Below are 26,003 nucleotides of genomic sequence, written 5' to 3'. Positions count from 1 at the left end.
GAGTGAGTACAGCGTTGTCGACCGATTGCGAAAGTCACCAGCTCGGGTATCCCTACTCGAACTTCTACAATCATCCGAGAAGCATCGGGAGTCCTTGATGAAGGTACTCGGTGAAATTCACGTACCCGAGAATATTGAACAGGACAAACTAGAGAACTTTGTGGGGACGATCCTTCTAAAGGATCAGGTTGCATTCGGCGACGATGAGATTCCTCTTGAAGGGCGGGGTCATAACAAAGCTTTGCACATAACGATCAAACATAAGCAAACTCACGTAGCTCGGGTACTTATTGACAACGGGTCGGCACCGAATATTTGCCCATTAGCCACATTGAATCGTCTTGGAATCGACCCGGCCAGGTTACGGGCGGCCAAGACTTCCATCCGCTCATTCGATGGTGTAAAGAAGGATATGTTGGGGCGGATCAACTTGAAGATTCATATCGGGCCTTCTTTGTTTGACATTCTCTTCCAGGTATTGGATATTCCTTCGGCCTTTAACCTTCTCTTAGGCCGACCTTGGATTCATAATGCCGGAGCTGTCCCATCAAGCCTTCATCAAAAAATTAAGTTCGTGGTCGAACAGAAATTGGTGACTGTCCATGGGGAGGAAGATCACCAGATTTTCAATGAAACGGCCATCCCTTACATCGAGCCGGCTCATGTTGAAGAAGATTCCTACCACGCTTTTGAGATAGTGCACACCATCCATGCATCACCGGAAAGCCCTTTGCCGGTTCCCGAAATATCAACTACTTCTCTTATGGTGGCTAAGATAATGGTTGGCAATGACTTCAAACCCGGTATGGGTTTAGGTCGACATGGCCAAGGGATTCGCACCCCAATTGAACCCAAAGGCCAATCTCACACCGCCGGTATGGGATGTCGAGGACGTAGGCATAAAAGAGGCGTAATGGGTCGCGGTAGCGGGCATGCGATCCCTTTACCCCCACCTCTATATACCACTTTCCGATCAGCTGGAGTGGTTGGAGGTTATGATAATTTGACCCAATTCGAAGAAGACTTGGGGATTGTGTTCCCCGACACACCGAAGGATTGAGGTATTCCAGTTGAGCCAATAGGGTCCGAAGAGGATGAAGGGGTCTTCGATATCGCTGGTTGTTTTGACAATGTAACCATTGCTGCTATATCCGAAGACGGAGCGCATGAAGAGGAACCTTACCCAGCTCCTAAACCTTCCAAATCATTCGTCAATGCCATATGTGATGATCCACCGGAGGGTTTAGATTCGGAGGGGATACATGAAGAGGGAAACCTAGTGGATTTAGAAGTATACGACCTAGATGAGTCCAATCCAGATTATGAGGAAATTCATCGGGATTTCGAACGACATGAGGAGATCAAGCCCTTGACAGGTGAACAAACTATCTCGGTCAACCTAGGCGATGCGGAAAACCCTAAAGAAGTTAAGATCGGGGCAAACCTTTCCAAAGAGATGACCGAGCGCTTGATTAAGCTCCCGAAGGATTACCGGGACATTTTCGCCCGGTCCTATGCGGATATACCCGGTCTTGACCGTTCTATTGTCGAACATTGTTTGCCGATCGATCCTTCGGCTAAGCCGATAGTGCAAAAGTCAAGGAGGGCCGGACCAGAATTGGTCCGGAAGATCAAAGAGGAAGTCATGAAGTCGCTTGACGTCGGATTCCTTGAGACTACGAAATATTCCGATTGGGTTGCCAATATAGTCCCGGTCATGAAGAAGGATGGATGTATTCGAGTCTGTGTCGATTACCGAGATTTGAATAAGGCCAGTCCTAAAGATGATTTTCCCCTCCCACATATTGACATGCTCGTTGACGATACTGCGGGGTTTGAATTGTTTTCATTCATGGATGGTTTCTCCGGGTACAATCAGATCCCGATGAATGTCAATGACAAGTTGAAAACCACTTTCATCACACCATGGGGAATGTTTCATTACCGGGTGATGCCGTTCGGTCTCGTAAATGCTGGGGCTACTTACCAACGAGCCATGGTTGCCCTTTTCCACGACATGATGCATAATGAGATTGAGGTTTACGTTGATGACATGATAGCAAAAACAAGGCATGGAGAAGATCACGTCAAAACGCTTAAGAAATTGTTCGACGGACTCCGAAAGTATAAGTTACGTCTCAACCCCGCCAAGTGTGTCTTTGGGACCAGCTCGGGCAAGCCGCTCGGATTCGTGGTAAGCAATAAGGGTATTGAAGTCGACCCTTCTAAATTCAAGGCTATTCGTGAGCTTAAGCCGCCGACAACGGTTAAAGAAGTTCGAAGTCCGATGGGTAGGCTAAACTATATTGCTCGATTCATCTCTCGGTTATCAGAAACCGCTAAGCCATTCCTCAAGCTGTTAAAGAAGAATGCGCTAGTCCAATGGGACAGCGAATGTGAAGAAGCTTTTGGGAAACTGAAGCGGCATCTCATGAATCCACCCGTGCTCATTCCTCCAACGCCGGGGCAACCTTTAATCCTCTACCTCACAATCCTTAGTGAGTCTTTGGGTGCTATGTTAGCCCAAGAAAGGCAGGAGGATGGAAAAGAACGAGCCATTTATTATCCGAGCAAGAAATTCACGGTTTCGGAAATGAAGTACACCGAGCGAGAAAAACATGTGCGGCGTTAGTTTGGGTGCTGCATAGGCTTCGGCAATATACCTTGCATTACCAGGTGCTTCCGGTGATAGAGTGCGATCCTATCAAATACTTGCTTAATCAACCCACCTTGATTGGTAGACTTGCCAAATGGCAAATCCTCATCTCCGAATTTGATGTTCAATATTTGTCCCAAAAGTCAATCAAGGGACGGGCTATAGCAGATGTCCTAGCTGAAAATCCGGGGCGAGATGATGATGCCTATCATTTTGAGGATCGAATCATGTCGGTGGAGGATTATATCTGGACTATGTATTTTGACGGAGCTGTCAATTTATCGGGATCGAGCACGGGCGCGGTTCTAATATCTCCAGGTGGTCGGCATTATCCCGTGGCAGCAAAATTGGTATTCCCTTGCACAAACAACATAGCAGAATATGAGGCATGCATCCTCGGTTTGCAGGCTGCGATTGAAATGGGGATAGCCCGACTCAAGGTATTCGGAGATTCCTCTTTGATTATTCTTCAAACTGTCGGAAAGTGGAAGACGAGAGATGCTAAATTGCTACCCTACCATGAGTATCTGGATGAACTGGTGGAGGAATTTGAGGACATCTCATTTGAGTATCTATCCAGGACTCATAATCGATTCGCTGATGCATTGGCTACCTTGTCTTCAATGTTACAAGTCGCCAATGGACTTGAGGTTGACCCGTTGAAGATCGAGGTATTAAAAAAGCCAGCATATTGTATGGGCGTGATCGATGAACCCGACGGTAAGCCGTGGTACCATGACATCAAGGCTTATATTCAGAAACAGGAGTTCCTTGAAAAAAGTACCGTATCCGACCAAAAGTACATAAGGAAGATGGCCTCGAAGTTCTTCTTGAACGGAGAGAATTTGTACAAGTGGTCATTCGATTCTGTCTTGCTAAGATGCGTTGACTCAACCGAAGCAGTTCGTCTGATGATGGAAGTACATGAAGGGATCCGTGGTCCACACATGAATGGCCACTTGTTAGCTAAGAAGATTATGAGGTTGGGTTATTATTGGCTCACGCTCGAAAGAGACCGTATTCATCATGTCCGAAGCAGTCACAAATGTCAAGTTCATGGTGACAAGATTAATGTCCCTCCAAATGAGTTGCATCGGTTATCCGAACCATGGCCGTTTTCTATGTGGGGCATTGATATTATCGGCCCTATCAACCCTAAAGCATCCAATGGACATCGATTCATCTTGGTAGCGATTGACTATTTCTCCAAATGGATCGAAGCCGCATCCTATTTAGCGGTCACGGCACGAAATATCGTGAAATTTATCAGCCGGGATATCATTGCTCGATACGGTTCACCTGAAGCCATAATCACCGACAATGGCTCGAACTTAAATAACAAACTAATGGACGAATTGTTTAAGGAATTCAAGATCAAGCATCCGAACTCTTCCCCGTATCGTCCTCGGATGAATGGAGCAAGAGAAGCTGCCAATAAGAACATTAAGAAAATCTTAGCAAAGACGGTCGAAAATTATCGCGATTGGCACGAGAGGTTGCCATTTGCACTTATGGCGTATCGGACCTCGATTCGGACATCTACTGGGGCAACCCCGTATTCTCTTGTATATGGAATGGAGGCTGTTCTACCAGTTGAAGTGGAAATTCCTTCCTTACGTATACTGTCTCAAGCTATCTTGACGGAAGCTGAATGGATCCAGCAGAGGGCGAGCCAATTGAATCTGATCTATGAAAAGAGACTTAAGGCTATATGTCATGGCCAGTGTTATCAGCAGAGGGTTGCCAATTCATTCAACAAAAAAGTTCGGCCTCGATATTTTCGGATCAATGACCTAGTCTTGAGAAAATTATTGCCAATAGTCTCACTCCCGGAAGGGAAATTCGCTCCAAACTATGCTGGTCCATATATAGTAAAGAAGGTGCTCCCTGGTGGTGCTTTGATTCCGGCCGAGATGGATGGTCGTGTCTTTACCAACCCAGTCAATTCTGACTCCGTAAAGAAATATTATACTTGATTCACTCTGGTGTTTTCATAATCGAGTTATAATATTAATACAGATTCACGAGTTGTTCACATTTGGGCATTTGTTTGTTTCCTCGCTACTAATCCTTGCTTGAGAGATTGTTTTAAATGGGGCAGTCTCTCCGGCCCAATTGAATTGACCATCGGGAGCGTGAGATTTACATATTCACAGAGTAAAAGGGGTTATCTTGCGAAAAAAATTATGACGACCAAGATGAAATGAGTAAAAACTTGCATTCATTTCATTCAGCGGAAAACCTTACAAATAGATCATCGGGGTGGGAACGTAAAGCCGAACCGAGCCCTAATGAGCATCACAAAAGAGTTCAACCGACTCTCCATACGGTTGATACTCCGCCTACACCGATCGCTCCGAGAATCGAGATCCGCCGACTTAAAGAGGAGGAGCTCACATTTCTCTTTAAGCTTGGCTACCTTGTCCTCGTGGTACTCGACAGCAAATTCCAGGTTATGGATCAACATTCTTCCGCGGGCTATATCCAGGGTCAGATCGTCCATCCTTTCTTCGAGCCATGAGCATTGGAATTTCAAAACAATATCGAGCGGATCTCGCTCGAAGATGGTCCGGGACATGGCCAAACGTTCCACCAAGTTCCCCCTCTCACGAATCAGCAGTGAGACTTGATCATTACCGTAGTCAAGGGCCTTCTTATAATTGTCGGCTACAAGACCGGCCAACATCAAGTTGTCCGACCCATCCAGATAGCGTGCCCTCACAAGATGGGCCAAAGTAACATCTTGATGAGCATGATTGTAAGCCTCCGGGAAGTTAGTGAAGAGGGTAGGGAAGATCCTATATTCCTCTTCTAACTTGGTACCTTTAATAGAAGCAGTGTCCATATCCGTAAATATAAGATGGATTTCAGCTTCGGTCTCCGGATGGTTGGCTATATAAGAGTAGCCCTGGCCTAGGAGATTATAAAGTTTCTCCCATTTGGCCAAAACTTCAGCCGAGAAGACGTGTGCGGGGAGGGAGGCCATTGTTATTGAAGCGGCTGAAACAGAATGGATGCAAAAGAGTGCTTAGAAGGTTGGAGATGAGGATATGGAAGCGATAATCGTCTCGGCGTTAAATCCTAATTTAAAGGGCAGCAAAAGTCATAGCAATAATTATTGTGGGGGCCGAGTTAATTATCCGGGTAAAACTACAGACGTTTCGTCCGTGAATCACGGATCTACCATCTCGAGGCTCACGAATTCAAAAAAATTGCGAAATGACTTAAAGGTTCCGCCATATTAAAAGAGGGACAAGCATATTGCGTAAAAGATTTGAGGGTCCCACCGTGTCAAAAGGAAATGAAGAAGATAGAGCAGGAAACACGAAATCTTGGGAGAAGTACCGGCTTGGTGGTTTTCATCCATGTTAAAAGGGAGGCTCTGGAACATACATGTTTACTCAAAAGAATTTGGAGAGAGTAAGCATACAACGGAGAGTAGAGTGAACAAAAGGCGGTAAGAGGTATTTCAATCCAACATGTTTAGAGGCTACCGGCGCCTACAGGGGGCAACCAACCCGGACATCCCCGAGAGCGAACTGCTGGATTTCGAGGCCGGATCCGGCACCGAAGCGGTAAAACCCAACTCCCTTGGCGGTGAAATTCAAGATCTCGACCGCAACAACAATAGCAGCAACAGCCGCAATCAACCCCGTAAAAGAAAACATCAAATCAAAGAGCTCGAAGCTGCCTTCAAGGAGTGCCCTTACGTGAACAGGAAACGAAAAAATGAATTGAGCCGGAAGCTAGGAATGGAGCCCTTGAAGGTCAAATTCTGGTTTCAAAACAAGCGGGCCCGAGTGAAGGTTCAAAGTGAAAGTCATGAACTTGCGTCTCTAAAGGAAGAAAATGAAAAGCTTCGAGCAGAGATCAAGAGGTATAGGGATGCTCTTAACATCGTTGTTTGCCATGTCTGCAGCAACCCCATCACCTTTGGTGGCATGTTCCTCGATGAGCCACATCCGAGCATTGAAAATGCTCATTTATCGATTCATCCCCCCGAGCAAGTTCTCGCACAATCGAATTTCGTTGGGGATACATCCCGAAAAGTCGGCCTTGCGGAGGCGGAACCGATGCCGTTCGAGGGAAGTGACATGTATCACTACAATTGGAGTTTCCCCGATGTCACGCTCGGCCAATTCAACGCCGATGGAGCACCGAATCCGTAGCTTGAGTTTTTTTATTATGGGCTCTCAAAATATCGCTCTTTTGAGCATTACTAGCTAGCCCTTACGAATCCTCAAGAGAAGTAGGGATGCACGAATGAATGTATTGTTTGTTACAAAGTCCTCATATGAGACATTCTTCTTTTTACGCCTAGAGTTAATTCGGGGGGCAAAGAACGGCACTATCCACTAATATCATCATGCTTAAATGCGTGAATTCCTTGTCAGATTTGACCGAACGCCGAAAGGAAAAGCATTAAAAGCCTTCACATAGGTAAATGCGAAAAGATTTGAGGAGGGAAATAACCGCCTCGTTCGTAGGAGAAAGCGGAAAGATTTGAAGAGGGAAATAACTGCCTCGTTCGTAGAGAAAGCGAAAAGATTTGAGGGCTCCTCCATATCAGAAAAGAAAAAAGATGACAGATTGAGTGAGAGATAAGAGTTATTATGGATCCAAGGCACCGAGACCGGAAAGGAGAGAAAAAGCTGTCCTCTTTCGTAGGGAAAGCGAGAACCTATATGCGAGACTAACGGATCAGAAAAAAGTTTATAAAGAACTTGAAGTCTCCATGCACCTAATGACCTCCAGAACTCGTCACGAAAGACCATCATCGCTTTTGTGATTTTCGGGCAATTTGTTTTTGCAAGTCCAAAAACATCTAAAGCCCGATCTCTAGTCGAAGTACCCATTTTCAGTCTACATATGGATGGTTTTAAAATGAGTACACGTTCATTCCAGGCGGAAGTATGGGAAGCTTCCTATCCGGAGGATCTGCGAGTCATGGCCATTGATGGCAACCCCGTTTCCCTCTCGGTCCTCGCCGCTATGCTGAAAAAGTGCATGTACGGGGTTTCAGCTTATGCGAAAGCAACGGAAGCCTTAGAAGTGCTGAGGCAGTACAGATATGATTTTGACATCGTTGTCACAGCCATGGTAGGGATCGATATGGACAGTCTCGATCTCTTAAAGATCATTGATTCCGAGTTGAACATACAGGTCATCGTAGCATCAGCAAGTGATGATCGGCAGTTCATAACGAGGGTCATATTGCATGGTGCTCGATACATCCTAGAGAAGCCGGTCTGCATTCGAGTGCTTCAAAACATTTGGCAGCATGCTGTAAGGAAGCAATTACTCGAACAAAAAAACTATGGCCAAGATGACGACGACGATTTTGCCGAAAAGAAAAGGCCCCTTTGGTCCACCGAGCTTCATTCTATATTCATTGATGCGGTTCGACAGCTAGGAATCAATTCAGCACGACCAACGGCTATACTCAAAATAATGAATGTAGACGGACTCACCTTACAAAGTGTCACGAATCACCTTCAAAGAGTTAGAAATAAGGCGAGGAAGCAGGATGCGGTTTGGAACCAAGGCGACCGGAGCAGAGTTGATCGTAAGATCAATACCGGAAAAACCTACGGAGTGAAAAGTACTCGGCCACTTTCCAATCAAAAATACCGGCCATACCAACCTTCCGCTGGTGGTTCTAGCAGCAGACCGGTTGATCATCCCTACGAGTTCCCGAGCAACGGCGGAGGCTCAAGCTCAAGGAATCAGATCGCTCACCGCGAAAATAAAGTGGGAAATCTGTCACCGGTGTTAGCAAGTAACAATGCCCAATTCGAGTATCAATTGCTCGAAAAATTAGAAGATTACTTTGATAACGAGCTTGCCACCTTGATGAGCCTGTTCGGGGCTGAAGGACCTCCAGAGTTGTGATCCGAAGCAAGTGATTATGGGTCCTCAAACAACGATCGTGGGTGTATGATCCAAGACAAAATCAGTCGATCATTGGAATGGCCAGCAAAAGAGGTGGAACCAATCTCGCATGGATACCCCTTTAATTCCATGTATAGTTCCCCTGCGTGGGATATTTTTTACTTTCTAGCTGTCTAGAATTTGTCTAGAGTTAAAGGGCGAATTTTCTCCTATCTTATCAAATGCGTAAGTTCCTTGTTAAGCTAGGCCTGTGGCAAATCAATTTGTGGACGACGCCCCTGAACGCCCGTAAAGAGAGATTCCGAATAGCCTTACTTGGGAGAATACGAGTAAAAGGCCAAGCGGGCTCAAAGATGGGTAACTCCGTATCATCCCAATTGGCACTCAGTCATTTCAAACTCTAAATTATGCTTATTTTATTCTCGACGGGGGATTGCCAACTGTTTTGAGAACAATATAGCAAAAAGCGAACTAACCGTGGACGCCAACATCACCGCAGCCTAGTGGTTGGGGGAATGACAGTGGTCCGAGGCATCCCAGGTTCGATCCCGGGATTTGGCATCAATGTACAAAGATTAATAAAAACCTTTTTGCTTCGCGATTCAATGCCGATTGAAGCTCAGCCCAGATGGTTACAAAACCGGAGAGATAACATCCCGGACATACAATCCGATCCAGATGAATCGATCTTTTCAAATTCAAAGTTTGCAAGGAATACGTACAAGGGTAAAGCGGTATCGTTTCAACTCGTTTAGGACATGAGAACGTACATTGATGCTTTTCCTTTTGATTTTTACAGGGGTCACCGCCTTTCCAGATAGGGAAGTATCATTTCTCCCCGAAAAAATCAATGAAATAAGAAATTCCCGGAGCCTTTGACAATCTCATGTCTCGAACCGGATAATGAAGTTTTGCAACTCATTTGCATGAGCAGGGGCAACTCCCAATCCACACCCCTAAGAAGTTTCTTATGTGCTTGCGAATTCTGTCCACCAAGATAAAAAGTTGCTGCATTTTATATGCTCAAAAACACTCATACATTGCATAGTTTGCGCATGACTGTTCCTCATGTTTAATTTACCAACTCTGAATAAGGAACATGAACTACATAAGATACATCGAATGTATGGAATGGGGCGAAGCGGGATGATGAAAGGCAATCCTTTCCCAAACACGTCCCATTTTTTCAGGAGAGTTGAACAGTGGCTAAGTTCCGCATTTCACAAGGTAAAAGGTTTTCTCGCAAAAGGTACGATAGCCGAAATGACAGAGGCATTCAGTTCTCTATCCCAAACACTACGGGTGATCCATTAATTACCCCTTTTGAGCGGTGGTTTCATTTCTTTACCCCTGTCAAGAACCACCCCACATCGGGGTCCGGACGAGTTAATTCCAGCAAGAACACGAGGTAAATGGTTAGAAATTTTCTTGCTCGGACTAACATTAATCTTCGGGTGTTTTTTTTGCATTTATACTCGAATTTTAATTCAAGTGCCTTAGGATGATGAAGAGCATTCACTTCTCTATCCTATACACTTCATTCTTTGCATAACCCACTTGAGCCTGCAAATTCATTTCTTAAACCCTTGTTGGTGATCATTTGCTCATTCCAAAGACGAAGATAGCATTTTCCCAAGGATTAGAATTGGAGATGGTCGGGTCAACAGAGAATTCCCGAATGGACTCATTTCTTGTATGCTAGATTTTTTTATGTTTACATAATTTTTCTTTGTAAATGTTTATGTTTGTTGTAATTCCTGGTTCAAAATCATGGGATTGTAAAAAAAAAAAAAAAGAGAGGCAAACTCAGCTTAAAGGAGAAAGGCCCGCTCTCGAAAAAAAAAAAAAAAAGAGATGTCGAAGAGCTCTCAAAGAAAAAGGAAAAGAAATCTCTTCTCGAAAAAAGAAGAAAAAAAGAAAAATGAGAAGTCGGGAGTAAGAAAAGCAAAGGCTGATCTCATATGAAAATTTCAAGCATAGGAAAAGCAAAGTGCCTACCAAAAGTAAGGCCAATGCACATTCATTTGTAAAGTACTTCTGAATTTTGAATGTACATTTTTGCAGGTTAAGTTGTAAATTCCATGTACATGTTTGCATTGTGTCTTTTGCAAATCCTTGACAGACACTTGTTGTGAAGAAGACTCCCCAAGAAATCAGTTTGCAAAATGCAATTTTCAGTAGAAAACTACCATCCCTCATTCAATGATGGTATTCTTTCCGAAGACATTTCCGAAAAACCAAGATCGGTGACTAGTCGGCGATGATCACCAACGTCAAGCCCCTTCTCATTTAATTTCCGAGCCAAAACGAGCCTTTTCTCGCTCCCCAATCCTAGCCTACGTTATAACCCTCCAAAGTCTCTTCCGATTAGGACACTTGAGTTAACATAGAGTTAAATGATTTTAAGCATCACTCGAAGAAGTTCGAGCAAGATTATTTCTCTCTCATTTTTGCAGGATTCTTGACTTGTAAATCCGGAGCAGATGATGAAGAAATTCATTTCAGCAGCCTTGACTCAATTAGAGTCCCCTTTGTAAACCTTTGACCTAGCCCTCATTACGGTCCTAATCAAGACCTCCAGATCGGCTCGGTCATATCAATTGCGAGATTACTTGGATCATTATCAAATGCGATGATGGAAAGATTGAGTGTTTTCTCTTGAATCCTGCAGACAGGATAAATAGCTTTTCTCGAGAGTGAGAGAAAGCCCTTTCGGACCGAAGTCCCCCCATTCAGCTCACATTCGAGGTATTCGTAATGTGAGAACCTTCCCGGACAGAATTGGTAATGTAAACTTGATAGAATGGTTATGCATGAACCATAGTATGAGTGATTGCATTATACTCATTGTTGAATATGTTTGTGTGTGTTACCTCTGACATTCTATGATAAATAATACATTCCCGATGTTCGAGTTTCCTCCCCAGGTCTCGAAATTCATCCAAGGATTATTGAATGAGCAAGTTTTGCTGGCAAATGCCTGCTAGGTACGATACGAGCGATCTGTTTCGTTCCTTGATTAAATCATTCGGAGAACCCGGGTAAGTTTTCTGAACCCCTTTTCAAATTAACAACTCTTCTGATGATAGTTGTTATTCGATTCGAGCAATATGCCCCTTTCGTACCTATCGATTCCATTCGATGGTGCTCCTATCAAATATTGTTCAACTCGGGCAATATGCCTCTTACGTCAGGTCGTGAAGACATATGCACCGGCGATCTTGACATCTTATCAAATCATAACGACGTAGCTCTTATGATTTCGATCTCGAATCACGAAGACGTATGCACCGGTGATCTTGACCTTTAGTCGGCTCATAATGACATAGCTCTTGTGATTTTCGGCTCCTTTATCAAATCATGAAGACATAAGCACCCATGATTTCGTTCCAAACCAAATCATAACGACGTAGCTCTTAAGATTTTGGTTCCCCTTTGTCAAATCGTGAAGACATATGCACCGGCGATTTCGACATTTAATCAAACTCACAACGACGTAGCTATTGTGAACTTGGTTCCACTTCTTTAGACTCACAACGACGTAGCTCTTGTGATCTCGAAGGACACACATATCTTGCGCTGTCTCGCATTAGGGAGAAGTCTCGATAACGAGATAGGCCAAACACCTTAAGGTCCTCATGTTTGCAAGAAACTTGGAAATTAAGAGAACCATTAGCTTACGAGAAATTTGGTAAAACAGGTATTCTTGTATGCGATCCATGTGCAGGTTTCTCTAACATGAAAAAGGGAAATTATGACACATGTTATTTACAGTCTTGCATATCATGCATCACTTCATTACATAAAAAATGGGATTAAAACTCCCGCCAAAAAGTTCATCCATAATTTGCACTGTCAAAATTTAGGATTCAATTTTGTCTTTGAGCGGAACCTCTACGAGCCTCCACTCAAAGAGGGGCAGCTGTTGACGCCTAAATTTTGACTAATCTATTTTTTGCATAAAAATTATAAAAAAAAATCATCTCACATATTTATTTTTAGCGTACATTGCATTGGCATATAATTGGGCAAGCAGAACACTTAATTTAGCATGCGTCTAGACTAGGCACGGGATGGAAAAATACACCGAGAAGATTTGAAATTTCAGGGACTGTATTGCAAATACTTAAAACTTCGGGGACCGTATTGCAAATACTTGAAACTTCAAGGACTGCATTGCAAATACCAAAAGAAGATGGAGAAAGGAAGATGGTGAAGAGAAGATAATGAAAGGAAGATGGTGAAGAGAAGATAATGAAAGGAAGATGGTGAAGGGAAGATGAAGAAGAGAAGATGAATATGAAGAAGGGAAGATGAAAATGGAAGGTGAAGAAATGAAGATGAAGAAGAGAAGATGAAAATGGAAGGTGAAGAAGTGAAGATGAAGAATGAAGGATGGAGAACTTTGCCTATAAAAGAGGAAGAGGATTGAGTGGAATTTTTAGAGAGGGAGGAATGGAAGAGAATTGAAAGAGTTTTGTGAGTGAAAGAGAATTGAGAGAGTTTGTGAGAGAAATTCTTTAGAGAGGAAAAAGAGAGTTCTTGAGAAAAATCGGAAGAGAAAATTTGAGAGTGAAGAAAAGAGCTTTAGTCGAGCATCATCTTCGACGAGTCCCGACACGTACTTCGCCTCTCGCCATCCAACAACGCCACTGCTTGCCATTTTCGACGATAGCCACGTTCTTCCAACTCCGAGATCTTGAAGGAAGCTAGAGCGTGTACGTGAGTAAGATTTTGTGTAATAGAAGGTAATCCTTTCCATCTCGATCTACAAAAATGTAATCGTTTGGTGTGAACATTTGTTTGTTTATTTTAGACATGCCACGTGTCCCAAAATTTAGCATTATCACATGTTAATTTATTTTTGTAAATACTCGTGATTGGCTGCGTTTTCTTTCTTGCTAAATCACCCATGGTGTATATCGTACAAAGTTCAATGTTTTACATCCCCATAAAAAAGAAGAAAAAACCAAAAAAATCGCATCTTTGAATTTCAAGTAAAATCCATCAAAATTGCCAAATCAAATATTTTTCATGAAAATGGTACCGAAAGGGCGTTAGAGTAATCTAGCGTAACCAAATCCCCGAATTCAAAATCTCCGGTTCGCGGAAATAAAATAGTTTTCTCCCGCTATTTTATTTAGGTTTCTAATCAACCTGCCGAAAATGATTAGTGGCGACTCCAAATTGAAAACACATTGCATGTTAATTATTTGAACCTTAAGTTGCGATTTGGTATGGACTTGGGAGAGTCCGAGTTAGGTTAGTTAATTAACCCGATAATCCATTTGCCCGAAAAATAACTTGTTTATTTTTTTAGGTCGCGACACCCACATGCTTTCGATTTTTCCCTAGAAGCATACTTATTGTGCATAGTTTATTCCATACATTTAGTGACATAAAATGCATTACGTGGCTCTGATAATTATGCATAATGAATGCACGTGTTCCATGGATCATAACACTAAGCACAGAGGACGAGAAACTTTCTACGAGTAGTTGCCTAAGCTAAAAGGGGACACTCATAAGTCGACGATTCATTTTTGGACAAAAAACACTTCAGGAGGTTTGTGTATGTCTTTCCTTGGCAAAGTAGTCCTTCCAAGACAACCCATGTGGCTAGAGTCGAAAACCAGTCAAGCTCGCTCACGAGTTCCATCATTTTCCTTAAAACATGAAACAAGGCATCCCTCAACTTTAAGATCTTGTTGTCGACCATAAATAAGGGGAGAGGAAATTAATAGGTGTAATTAATCCGGAATTTTACCTGTTAATCAATTGTCTTTGAGCTCACGTGAAAAGCTTTGACTAATCTTTCACAGGCATTTTAGTTTAAACACAAGCCAAAATGGCTAGATTTATCTAAAAAGGAACCTTGAACTGAGGTTAGTATTCCCTAAGAAGCCCGAAAGGGTGGCAAAATCCAGGCCGGGAGGATTAATAGCTTGAGAATAAGGAAATGGGGGTTCCCCTTCACCATATCAACTAAAATAAAGTAACTGCTTTTAATTAGATTACTTGATTCTCCTCAAAGGTTGCATTAAGATGCCAAGTTGCTGCAGGTGAAAGTAAACTCTATTCTAGTCTGAAAATTTGATGAGAATCAGTTTAGGAAAACTAATAGAATGGGAATACTCGGATGTAACTCGAGCTTAAATAATCTGCGTAATTAGTGAGTTTAAAGGCACTACAAAAAAACACGCTTTTTGCGACGAATTTTGCGATGAAAATTTTGCCAAAATTAGTAGCTAATGTGTTTTGCAAGGAATTTTGCGACCACAGAAAATTTCGTCACTAATACGGCATCACAAAATTTGCGAAGGAAATTTGCAAATTTGTCGCAAATTTGCAAAGAATTTTGCGACGAAAATAAGGTTGTCGCAAATTTGTGACGAAGCTTAATTCTTCGCAAATTTGTGACAAATTTTGCGACGAAAATATGGTTGTCACAAATTTGCGACGAAGAAACTATTCGTCGCAAATGTGGGACAAATTTTTCTTTCATTGCAAATTTGCGACAACGTTTGTCGCAAATTTGCGATGAACCCGACTTTTGTCACAAATTTGTGACAACCCTATGTTCGTTGCAAAATTAGTGGCAAATTCGCGAGGAATATGTAAATTTCCGTCACAAATTTTGCCACGCCATATTAGCCACGAAATTTTATGTCATCACAAAATTCCTCGCAAAACACATTAGCGAAGAATTTTGGGGAAATTTTCGTCGCAAAATTCCAGATTTGCGATGGCCTTCTCTTTCCATCACTAATTAGTGACCGATATACGAATTTTTATTTATTCTTTAGCGATGAATTTAGCAACGAAATTTGTTAATTTTTTATTTTCCGATTTGAAATCTAATTAAAAGCAAAATTAATTCTAAAATTTATAGTTACCATTAATTAAGCAAGTAATAAGATCTAAATATTATAATAATATAATATAAAATACATTCATTTGTTTCAATTACGAGAAACCGAGAGATCTCCTAGTGCTCTAACCATACAAGTGCATTGTGATAACTCAAAAGGAGTCGTGAGGAGGCAAAAAGCAAAAGGTAGGGGCATCGGGGTCTTCGATCCCCAAAAAGCCTCCTTCACTCAACATCCCTCGGATCCTCGATCATAATCGTCAATTTGACCTACAAAGAACTGGAAAATTGCAAAAGTTAAATGACAGAGCTCATACAAGTCCAGACATCAACCGAAAAAAAAAAATCAGCAGCCTTCATGATGCAAAGACACTGCATAATAAAGGACGTCACTCGAATAGACCAATTGTAACCAAAATCACATCATGTATGCTATTTAGCAGATGGAAGATACAATCTAAACATCAACCGACTAAAAGTCCAGACATCCCATAACAAAGCATCCAGGCACGTAATAAGGTCTCATCATTCAAGAAAAGGACCAACACCGATCCATGGCACATGACTCATAGGGCATAATTTTTACTTCGAAATTGCACCTCGCATGAGCTTCATTACAGGTAAAAAAGGTATTAACACACAAACAAACACCAAATTGGAGTATATCCCACCTCTAAAGTGCATTGGAAAACGGCGTCAAAAATGCGAGGCACATCCTCTATCATGACACTCTTGTACCTATATGAAGAAAAAAAAGGTCATCGAAAAATGGCGAATAGATAAGCACCTGCAAAATTCCATAAAAGGGGTGGAATTTATCTATGAAGCATGACTATTCTATAAGCAAGACCAATGATGTTATTAACAAATTGTAGTAGACCACATGGGAATCAAATGAGACATTAAAAACAGCAGAAACTATTGAAAACTTCATACAGCAAAAGATGGAAAGAAACAAGAGAGTCGAATACACAACAAGCAGAAATATTAATCTATCTAGGAACAAATATTTTTTTAAGAAAGATCAGCCAGGTATACTCATTTTCTTCGAGGAAAGTAAATTCTCATTTGTTAGCATATGCAGGAGGCCATAGAATATCCACTACCAGCATATATCGTTGATTCAAAATAAAAGACCAAACCTTAAGATCAAGTTCTTCATCAACACTCTTCCAGTAAGTTGATGGTCTAAATCAACAAAGCTGAACTACTAAGTTTTGGTTCAACCATTCTACTCTTTCTAACTCATGACAACAACAATGAAACAACTAGGAGGAGAATCATTTTCAGTTATAGTGCTTGAGACTTCACTAAGTAAAATTTAGGCTTAAAGGAGAGAAAATTTAAAATCCCAACTTAGAAAAAAACAAAATACCTTCTTCAGAAATTTAAATTGATCGTGTACCATGTCTTCATCTCCACCTCCTCCACCTTCTTGTTTAACCATTGATAAGACTTCTAATTAATTCATCAAGCATCGAAATCTCGTCCTCATTATGTCGCCTATCATTTTGCCTATCACCTCTTTCATTAGTGGGAGGTACAGGAGGAACCCGTTCGTCATTTAGATGGAGGTGTTGCATGACCCTTTGCATCCGAGACTGCATTTGACACTCGAAGGATTTATGTCGCTCATCCATCTGTTTGATTTACTCATCTTTACGTGCAAGATGGTCTTTGACCAATTTAATCTCTTCGTCCTTCTCTTCAAGCAAATGTCTCGGTTGGGTCATTTCCTCCTCCATACATGTCCTCTTTGAAGCAATCGTCCTGAAGGACGAACTTCCAGCCGCCTTTCCCGTGCATACCCTTGATCCGGATCCCAGGCCATATATTTTCCCACCCATTGCCTCCATCCACAATGCCCGTTCGTCAGCTGCTGAAAGTTCATCCGCACTCCCACTTGCACCGCCACTAGTCGTACTCATTAACAGCTCATCATATTTTTCCTACATCAACAAAATAGATATGAAAATAAAATAACTTCATATATCTAACTACCATAAACATTGAATGCATTCATTCATGGTTTTCAAACCGTGTTTCCATAAAGTCAAAAGTATATAACCTTACATACCTTAATACATTTCGCTCGGTTGTTAGTCCATGTCTTATCTTTTTTTCGAAATGTTCGTTCAAATGTAGCAAAATACGTCGGCTCCATCCCCAATTCATGTGCCTATAAAATTGAAAGATAAATGAGCAATTAAATTAAATTAACTTACCATATATTTATCAGAACTTACCATCCTTTTCTATACTCCGCAATGTTGATGGAGCCTCTAGCATACGTCGTAAACCCTTCAGAAGAACAAGAAGCTCGATTCTTCTTGTTCCGTTCACTCCTTCCCTTATTTTTTTCACTCTCCCAACTTGTCTTCATTTCCGCCCAATCGTGACCGGTGATAAAACCTAGCTTGACATTTTGTGTCTTTGCTCTATTCATCACGTTGCAAATGTGATCACCAGCTTTTTCCTTAAAAATTCTTCTAATTGCTCTATAAGCGATCAATTTGATGAGAATTGCAAGGTCCACTTGAATTACGAGACCTTCACATGGACACATATCTTAAACAATAAATTACTTAAGATTCATGAAGCTTATGACAATTGATAGAAGAAAATGGTGAAATAAATAATAATTTATTCTACGATTACCATAAGATACGAATTTAGCGACGACACTCTAAAGCCATTGTTAATTTTGTGACAAAGATTATTTGTTGCTAATTAGCGACGAAACAAGCGATTCATAGCCAATTAGCGATGAAAAAATGTGTTCGTCGGTATGTTGCGACGACATTCAACTTTCGTCGCAAATTTTACGACGAAACTCAGTTTTCGTAGCAAAACAAACCGAGCGTAGTTTGTGACGACCAACGGTGCTCGTCGTGAAATTTGTGACGCATTTTATTTTCGTCGCAACATTTTACAATGACATACATTTTTCGTCGCAAATTTGCAACAAGCACTATTTCATCGCAAATTTTGCGATGAAAATCTATTTTCGTCACAATACAACAAATCGTAGTTTGTGATGAAAGTCGGTTTTCGTTGCAAATTTTGCGATGAACGTGCCCTTTTAATCGCAAATTCGCGGACAAATTTTCATCCAGCACCTATAAAAGATGAAATTCACTGCAAGTCCGCGACCCTATATGAACGTTTTTTCGGAAAAATGTCACAAATATTATCGCTAATCTTGCATTACTACACGTACACGTTAACTTATGAGCTCAACTTTACTTCGCAATTTAAAAAAAAAAGTTGCAATGTCAACAAAGCTTATCCAAGTATCCGATTGAATATTTTGTAGGAGAAAGTGCTCAATTTGATGAAAATCACAACATTCGCTTGGATTACGAGATCTTCAAATAGACACGTATCTAAAAAAAGACAAACAAAAATTACTTAAGATTCATGAAGCTTGTAGTATTTGATAGAAGAAAATGATGAAATAAACAATAATTTATTCTATGATTACCATAAGACACAAATAAAAATGGAGAAGCGAGAAGACGGAAGACAAAATGAAGAGAAGAGAGAGCGGTCAAACAACAAGAGTGCAGACCGGAGAGAGAGAGAGAGAGACAAGAGTGCGGTGAGAGAGAAGGTCACGGAGATTTTAAAGGGGGAAACTTTAATCAGCCACGAATTTAGTCACGAAATATTGAAATTTGCAAAGCAAAAGTGTCGGTGGAGTTTAGAGATGATTTTTAGCAACGAAAACTTGTTTTTGTCGCAAAACAATCTAGCCCAATTGAGACGAAATTTAGTTTTCATTGCAAATTTTGCGATGACATTTAGTTTTCGTCGCAAAATTTGCGTTGAAATTCCATTTTCGTTGCTACATTTGCGACGAACATTAATTAGTGGGAAATTTTGCGATGAAAACTAAATTTCGCCGCACAATTTGTGACGAAAATAATATTCGTCACGCATTTTGCGACGAAAAGGCGTTTTCGTCACAAAACAACAATATGTAAGTTGCGACGAAATTTAGTTCCGGTCGCTAAATTTGCGACAAATTCAGTTTTCATCGCTAAATTTGCGAGGAATAAAGTTTTCGTCGCTAAATTTGTTACGAATTTAATTTTCGTCGCTAAATCTGTGACAAAATTGAGTTTTCGTTGCTAAATTTGTGACGAAAAAAAAATTACGTCACAAATTAGCAATGAAATGTTGTTGTCGCTAGTTTCGTCGCAAATTTGCGACGAAAACTCAATTCGTTACAAAATTCGTTGCAAATTTGCGACAATTTTTTACCGTCGCTAATTTTCGTGGCTAAATCTTTTTTTTTTTTTTTTTGTAGTGAGGTGTTCCTCCGTAGCCATCTCAAGGTGGAAAATGCAGGTATGCAGCATAAAGTAAAATCATGTGTACATGGATGTGATGGTGCACCTGTCAGCTAACGAGAGACATGGATCAATGATGAACATTGAGAAAACTTAGATACACATCTTATATCTGGTCGTATCACTATCATATGCACATGTACGTGAATGGTGGACCTGTCACCTAAGGAGAAACTATGGTTCAGCGGTGAATGTAGAGAATTGTCGCATCGCTATCACTCGAGGGTTTAACAATATTGGTAAAAGCCAATGAAAGGTGCATGACAACGCAATTGGTAAAAGTAACTTCTTTCATCCACCTGAAGTCGATCAAACCAAAGACGCTTGACAAATTCAACATGCACACTATGTAAGAAACTACGTTCTCGTGCTACTATCAAGGCTCGGGACAAGGAAAATCTATCTGGCAAATGATAAAAAAGATAAATGCTTTAAGGAGCAATGGACAACTTGCTGTCCTACAGGTCAACGAAACGAATATTGTTAGATATTTCAGCGGTTTTGAAACATTTGAAATAATGGCTTTGATAGTAATTATGATCATCATGAAAACCGTCATTTTGTAATGGTTTTGCAACAACTGTCTAACGACTTTTCAATGGTCATATACCAATTTTCTACTGGCTTTATAACTGTGATGACCCGAAAACCGTTACATGTTGAAGAGTAGATTAGTATTTAATGAGTTATGATTAATGGATAAGCTTTGAGGGATTATTATCCGAACTTAAAGGTATTTTTAAGGAATTGTTATTGGCCAGATACTATTTATAAGGACGTTGCATGTTTGAGTTAAGACCCATTAGATCAAATATGTGCAAAATTGGGACAACCGGAGATAAGAAAGGGATGGGGCGGTATGTGAACACATAGGGGATCACGTGCCACGCACATGCCCATTGAAGGACACATGGCATCCACGCGTCACCGCCATACGACACGTAGCGGACACGTGGTGTGCGTAATTGACACGTGTCCCAAGCCCGTGACATGTGTTACGCCGTGGCTCGGTCATCCTAAACCGACTCATCTCAAGGCGACTCACCCTAAGCCGAATGGTCTTCAGCTGCTTTCCCTATATAAATCTCCGGAGTTAGTTTATTCATTGTACGATCATCAGAATAGCCCTTTACTCTGTAGAACCATCGCACCCTTGGTTGTCCATTCGCCGGTGTGCCGTCGATCGCCCATGCTCGTTATTGTCCGTGTCGACGTCAACCAAGTCTACCGATGCTGTATAATGACAACCACCTTTGGTTGCTGTCGTGACGTGCATGCCTGTTGGGTTGTTCGTCTATCACTCCATCCGTCGGTTGTTATTTTTGAATCGTTTCTCGATTAATCGAAGCAATTAGATTTCTATCCTTATTACTAAGCTTTTAATGATTATGGATGCGAGCATTGGACTCCGATTGATCATGTTTTGTGATGAAATGCTTTGGTATGGATTTTGAGATCTTCTACCTATGTGAATTGTGTTTGCTTTGGTACCATTCCGATAACTTCCGCTGATGTGAGATATGTTTGTTTATGTTGGACGATTATCAATTTTGTGATGTTATAATTAGTTTAGTCCTTTGGATTAGAGTTTTCTTGTTGAGTGTAACACTCACTCCAATAATTGAAATCCTTTTTAGATTGATAATATGTCGCATAATTCGATTTCGGTACAATAACATCTCTATGGTGAACCTCTATGGATAAGTAGATCCATATGAGAACATATTAAGGTCAGACCCAATATCTCGATGAGAACTCGCTATAAGATCGGTCGATCTAGGGTTTATGTGGAAGAAGGACCACCAGTTGGTTTAGTCACCTTTGAGTTCAAGGCGGTGTATCGCCGTGGTATATCGGGGTGGTTAAGTCCTATCCCGCCTCATCAATTCAATGTGCTTGATGTAGCAAACGATGAAGATGATGATGAGAAGTTCATTCCTCATATTGGATGTTTAGGTTTGAAGAGGAATTAAGAATGAGTAGACGGCGAGGGAGTTGTTAGTACTCAAGTAGTTCAGCTTCCTCGTGATCTCCCGGATCGATGTGCAAAGGTGTGATGTAAATTACCTATGTAAAATTGTAAATAAGTGGAGTAGTTGTATAAACATAAAAAGGAGTTGATCGTGAGGTTGAATAAACAATGTAAATAGATCGAACAATATGTGAATACAAAGTCTGTGTGAGTTGATTTCCAGAATGATCATGTTGTTTGATATGTGTGTTATCTGATTAGTTCAACCCATATAAGGCCATTACCCTTATATAGGCGTACCTACCATTTGGTGTTTTGAAGTCCATGCACTTGTGCCAGTATGACCACTTATCTATTTAAAATTAAGCTTCCATATATGCCAATTACTCTGAGTAACGAAAGATTAAAGAAGATCGCAAGTTTCTAGGAAAGGCTTAACACATCAAGATGTGGCGGTATAGGACATCACAATAATGACCACGCAATGGCTGATTTATTTCTTCATAAACCCTCCATTATTTTACAATAGCTTTATGACGGTTTCTTAACTGCTCTAATTTGTTTGAACATAAATTGAATTTCAAGAAACAATCTTGACAGGACTTTGCATTACATAAGAAAGTTTTTTCCTTCTTTCATTTTCTTTTTTCCTAGGTCATACACATAACATTATTTTCGTTCTTTCTAATATTTAGTGTGGAGTATAGAAAAAAAGTCTGTTGTAACTTGGAAGGATAGCCGCCAGAAGCCTTACGCACTAAGTTTTGTATTCCAAAGGGCGAAATTATCCTTATGGACAGTGCTTGCACGCCTTAGATAATTATTGTTACTTTTCTTATCTTTTCCAATATATTTCCTGCAGTTATTTTTTTAAATTTATCTAATATTTTTTCCCAACAATCTTAAGGATAATTACCTTACGGATTCTCAACCTAGAAATGCCATTGCTACCATCGCCTTTGGAATTGAACGAGGATTCGAAGATGATGAAGGATAAGTCTTGCATGTACATGAGTTGTTTGTCGTGGGATTTTACCGAGCATTAATAAAAGAGCTTTTGGTCATTTTGGTAAGGTTATTGAGTGTTAGGTAAAATCGTTCTTTGGGACTTCAATACCTATGCTTGTTTCTTCGAGCTATGCTTCGATTTTAGTTTTGGCGTCTTTGATTCCGTGTAGAGTTTTAGTTTTTGATGAATATCTTCGAATCTATGGCAAGTATGCTTGTCGAACACACTTATTCTCGTGTTGCTTCCTTTTCTCTTTTTGAGAACGAGTTATTCATGAATATCTATTAGGGCTACTCTGGTTCGTAGTGAAATTGTGTGTTAAGTTCACAAAGATGGATCTGCTGTGAGCTTGGATTCATAAGATAGTTGGAATGCCTGTACCATTTAGTTAATGTCTGCATTGAATTCGTTGACCAAATGTCAGGCATGCTTGATCTCACGAATCCTAGCTCATTTGGTAAGCTGGAGAGCCGAAGTTGAAGTCTACAGTTGAAGGTCTTCTCATCTTTTTGGCTCCTAATATTTATGATCAATCTTTTCCAAAAATTCTTTTACTACAATGCGTAATTTTGGACACAATAAGTTGGAAATTTGGTGTCTTAATTGAGAATCAAAATTTTAGATACCAAATTAACATTTTGTCTGATCATCTTTTTTTTCTCTTCTGAGTGATCTTAAGTTTAAAATGTGCTATGATGTAAATTGTTGTCTATAAAGTGAGTGGTGCTATATTTTCTTCGGGCTCGTGACCTCATATCTCGAAAGCGATGTATTACAAGTTGTAAAAGGGCATTTTTTTATTGCAAAATAAATCGGTCACACTTTGCGATGAATATGCATTGTTGAGACTTTTTTTGGTAATTCATAGTTAATACTTTTTAAATGAGAGGAAATTTTACAGAATCATAATTGCCCTTAATTGTGGTTATTATGTGGATTTATTATTATTTTAGGTTTCCGTTAACCCCTAAGTTCTTGTTAACATTTCTGGAGCAAAATGTATTATGACAGCGGTGATGACGTGAAAAAATGTTTTTTGTAAGAACATTTACTCTGCCATATCAAAAGGTGGGAAGCCACCTACCCTATACAGGGAAATGTATTATGTCGACATTTAATTAAGCGCGTTTATATGCGCCAAGTTGGTCTCATCCATTGAACAAGAAAAGTGCACATTCAGGGAAACAAGTTGAATCCTAAACTTAAATTGCCCTCGTCATCGATGGCTCTTCGTCAAACGCGATAGAATAGTCGGCGAGATGTGATCATCCAAGATGTGGCAATCCTAACGGTGTGATCTAATCAATCAAGAGTCAACACTAGTTGGATCCAACTCCACCAAGCCAATACAGCACTTTCCTCATTTTAAGAATTCCGCCTATTTCTATCTTTCCAGATTACCCAAGAAATGGAAGTGGAAATTAAAATTGAAAAGCTTTTGCTCTTTCAAAGAAGAAACATTAGTCGAACTAAAAGCAACTTTGTTTGTCTGCAGATAAATAGGGAAGAAATAACCATAAGTTCTCGTTGCCAATGAAATTGCAAAAAAGGAGAACAAATGTACTCCAAGTCCTGCAAATCCAAGATAAAATCGTGACATGGGCATGCTAGGTTGGAGAGTTCAGTATCATACCCTGCCATCTGTTGCTGGTTTAATGTCCGAAATCATGGCGCCTTTGAAGCCTACGCGTTGCTTTGATTTTATATTTGACTCTCTATCCAGCAATTTCTAAAAATAATAAAATAAGCAGCAGAAAAAATAAAAACCAGTTGTAATCATACGTGTATATATGGTTTCCATTAGAAACAAGTTTCAAGCGATTATGCTAGAAATACTAAATAAAAGTATATCGTGTTCAAGCAGCTCTGTGTCTTCCAATACTCACCTTCCATGCCACCCAGAATTCCGCTTCTGTCAAGATCCCACCAAACACAAGTTGCTTCTGAAGTTTCTGCAACTCACTGTAATGGGCAAACTTTCATCAAGTGGTTCTAAGAGACATTTACGTAGTATTTGAACAAAACAATTAAAAGAACAAAGAGGTACATGTTACCGAGTCCATCCGCCAAATTAGTCAAACCATTATTCATGTGATCTAGTCATAATCGGAATTAGGAAATGATATTACTTAGTTTCCCAAAAAAATCTTTTAGGGCTTAGGTCTGCGATGAACATCAATATAAAATAAGACCAACAAGAGAAGGCCACAATCAAGATCAAGGCATTATAAGGCCTGTGGACACCATAACTGCTTAAACTGTTCATACCACCAAGACAAAAATGGAGAATCAGTGAGTCCTAAATTTTCATAATTTGAGAATTACCATGGGTGGTCAGACACAATGAATTTACCTGTTTTCTCTCAAAAGCTTGATGCGGAGCTCCAATTCAGTTGTGCTGACTTGTTCATCGGGAAGTGAGGCATCAGTCTCCCCACAGGCAGCTGTTGGCGTCTCCCCAGATCTCCCAATGGCTTTTCATATTAAAGAAGCAGCAAATAAAGCTCCAATGCAATGAAATCACCAATATATTTTTACTTGCAACAGAGAGTTATTCCCACCAGAAGGCAACGAGTGATAAAAAAAACCACCATTGTTTAGTGTCCAGCCATCTAACTAACTAGAACAGAAGCAAAGACTTCCATCACTCTGGCCCCACAAAAAAAATTAAGAAAAAAGCACAAGCTACATAAAGCATGCCTCCTCAAGGAGCAAAATGGGGCATGCATTTAGCCGTCTGCACTGTATCAGAATTAAATTACTCATAACACTCAGTTTCCCTTCCTCATTAAAGATAAAGTGAAACAGAAGTGCACTGGAGTGGGCCCCTTTTCTTTCACGCTTGGTGGTCACTTTCTATTTGGCAACTGAGCTAGCATGGCTAGAACTTCGTTGTCATGTCACATTGAACAGGAATATGCTTACTATTTACCCATTTTTTTCCAATTTATCTGTGCAGAAGATTTAAGCTACAGCGAAAGCTTACACAGAAAAGAAGTTGCCCGATGTCTCGGGGTGAAAATCATAAGCTATCACACAAGCAATCGCTTAAGATATCGTTCTTTCCAAACTCTTTTTATGATGATATATATGCATATACAGACCCAAAATGATGCTGATAGCAGCCTACCTTGACTTGCCGTAGGATTTTCGGGTAACTTCCCGTCACATCAACCACAGTAGATGGGTCAGCCACTCTGATGCCACGATCAACCACAAAGTCAAGGCCCTAATTACAAATGCAATAC

The 26,003-nt window shown here is 40.6% G+C and overlaps 1 long non-coding RNA gene and 1 pseudogene across 1 annotated transcript; both read right to left on the bottom strand.

Moving 5' to 3' along the window:
• Positions 1–24,248: 24,248 nt before the first annotated feature.
• On the bottom strand, positions 24,249–25,276 carry LOC115752658. The gene is made up of 3 exons (XR_004016774.2): positions 25,109–25,276; positions 24,642–24,717; positions 24,249–24,484 (listed from the first exon to the last, which is right to left on the bottom strand). It is a non-coding gene; the product is annotated as an uncharacterized LOC115752658 (long non-coding RNA).
• Positions 25,277–25,632: 356 nt separating this feature from the next.
• Positions 25,633–26,003, bottom strand: part of LOC115752649 — a 36,858-nt pseudogene continuing 36,487 nt past the window's right edge.

This window comes from Rhodamnia argentea, chromosome 8 (assembly GCF_020921035.1).
Source record: "Rhodamnia argentea isolate NSW1041297 chromosome 8, ASM2092103v1, whole genome shotgun sequence".
In the NCBI taxonomy this organism is placed as follows: Eukaryota; Viridiplantae; Streptophyta; class Magnoliopsida; order Myrtales; family Myrtaceae; genus Rhodamnia; species Rhodamnia argentea.
The sequence above is the reverse complement of the archived record's forward strand: the minus strand, read 5'-3'. Positions and strand labels throughout refer to the sequence as shown.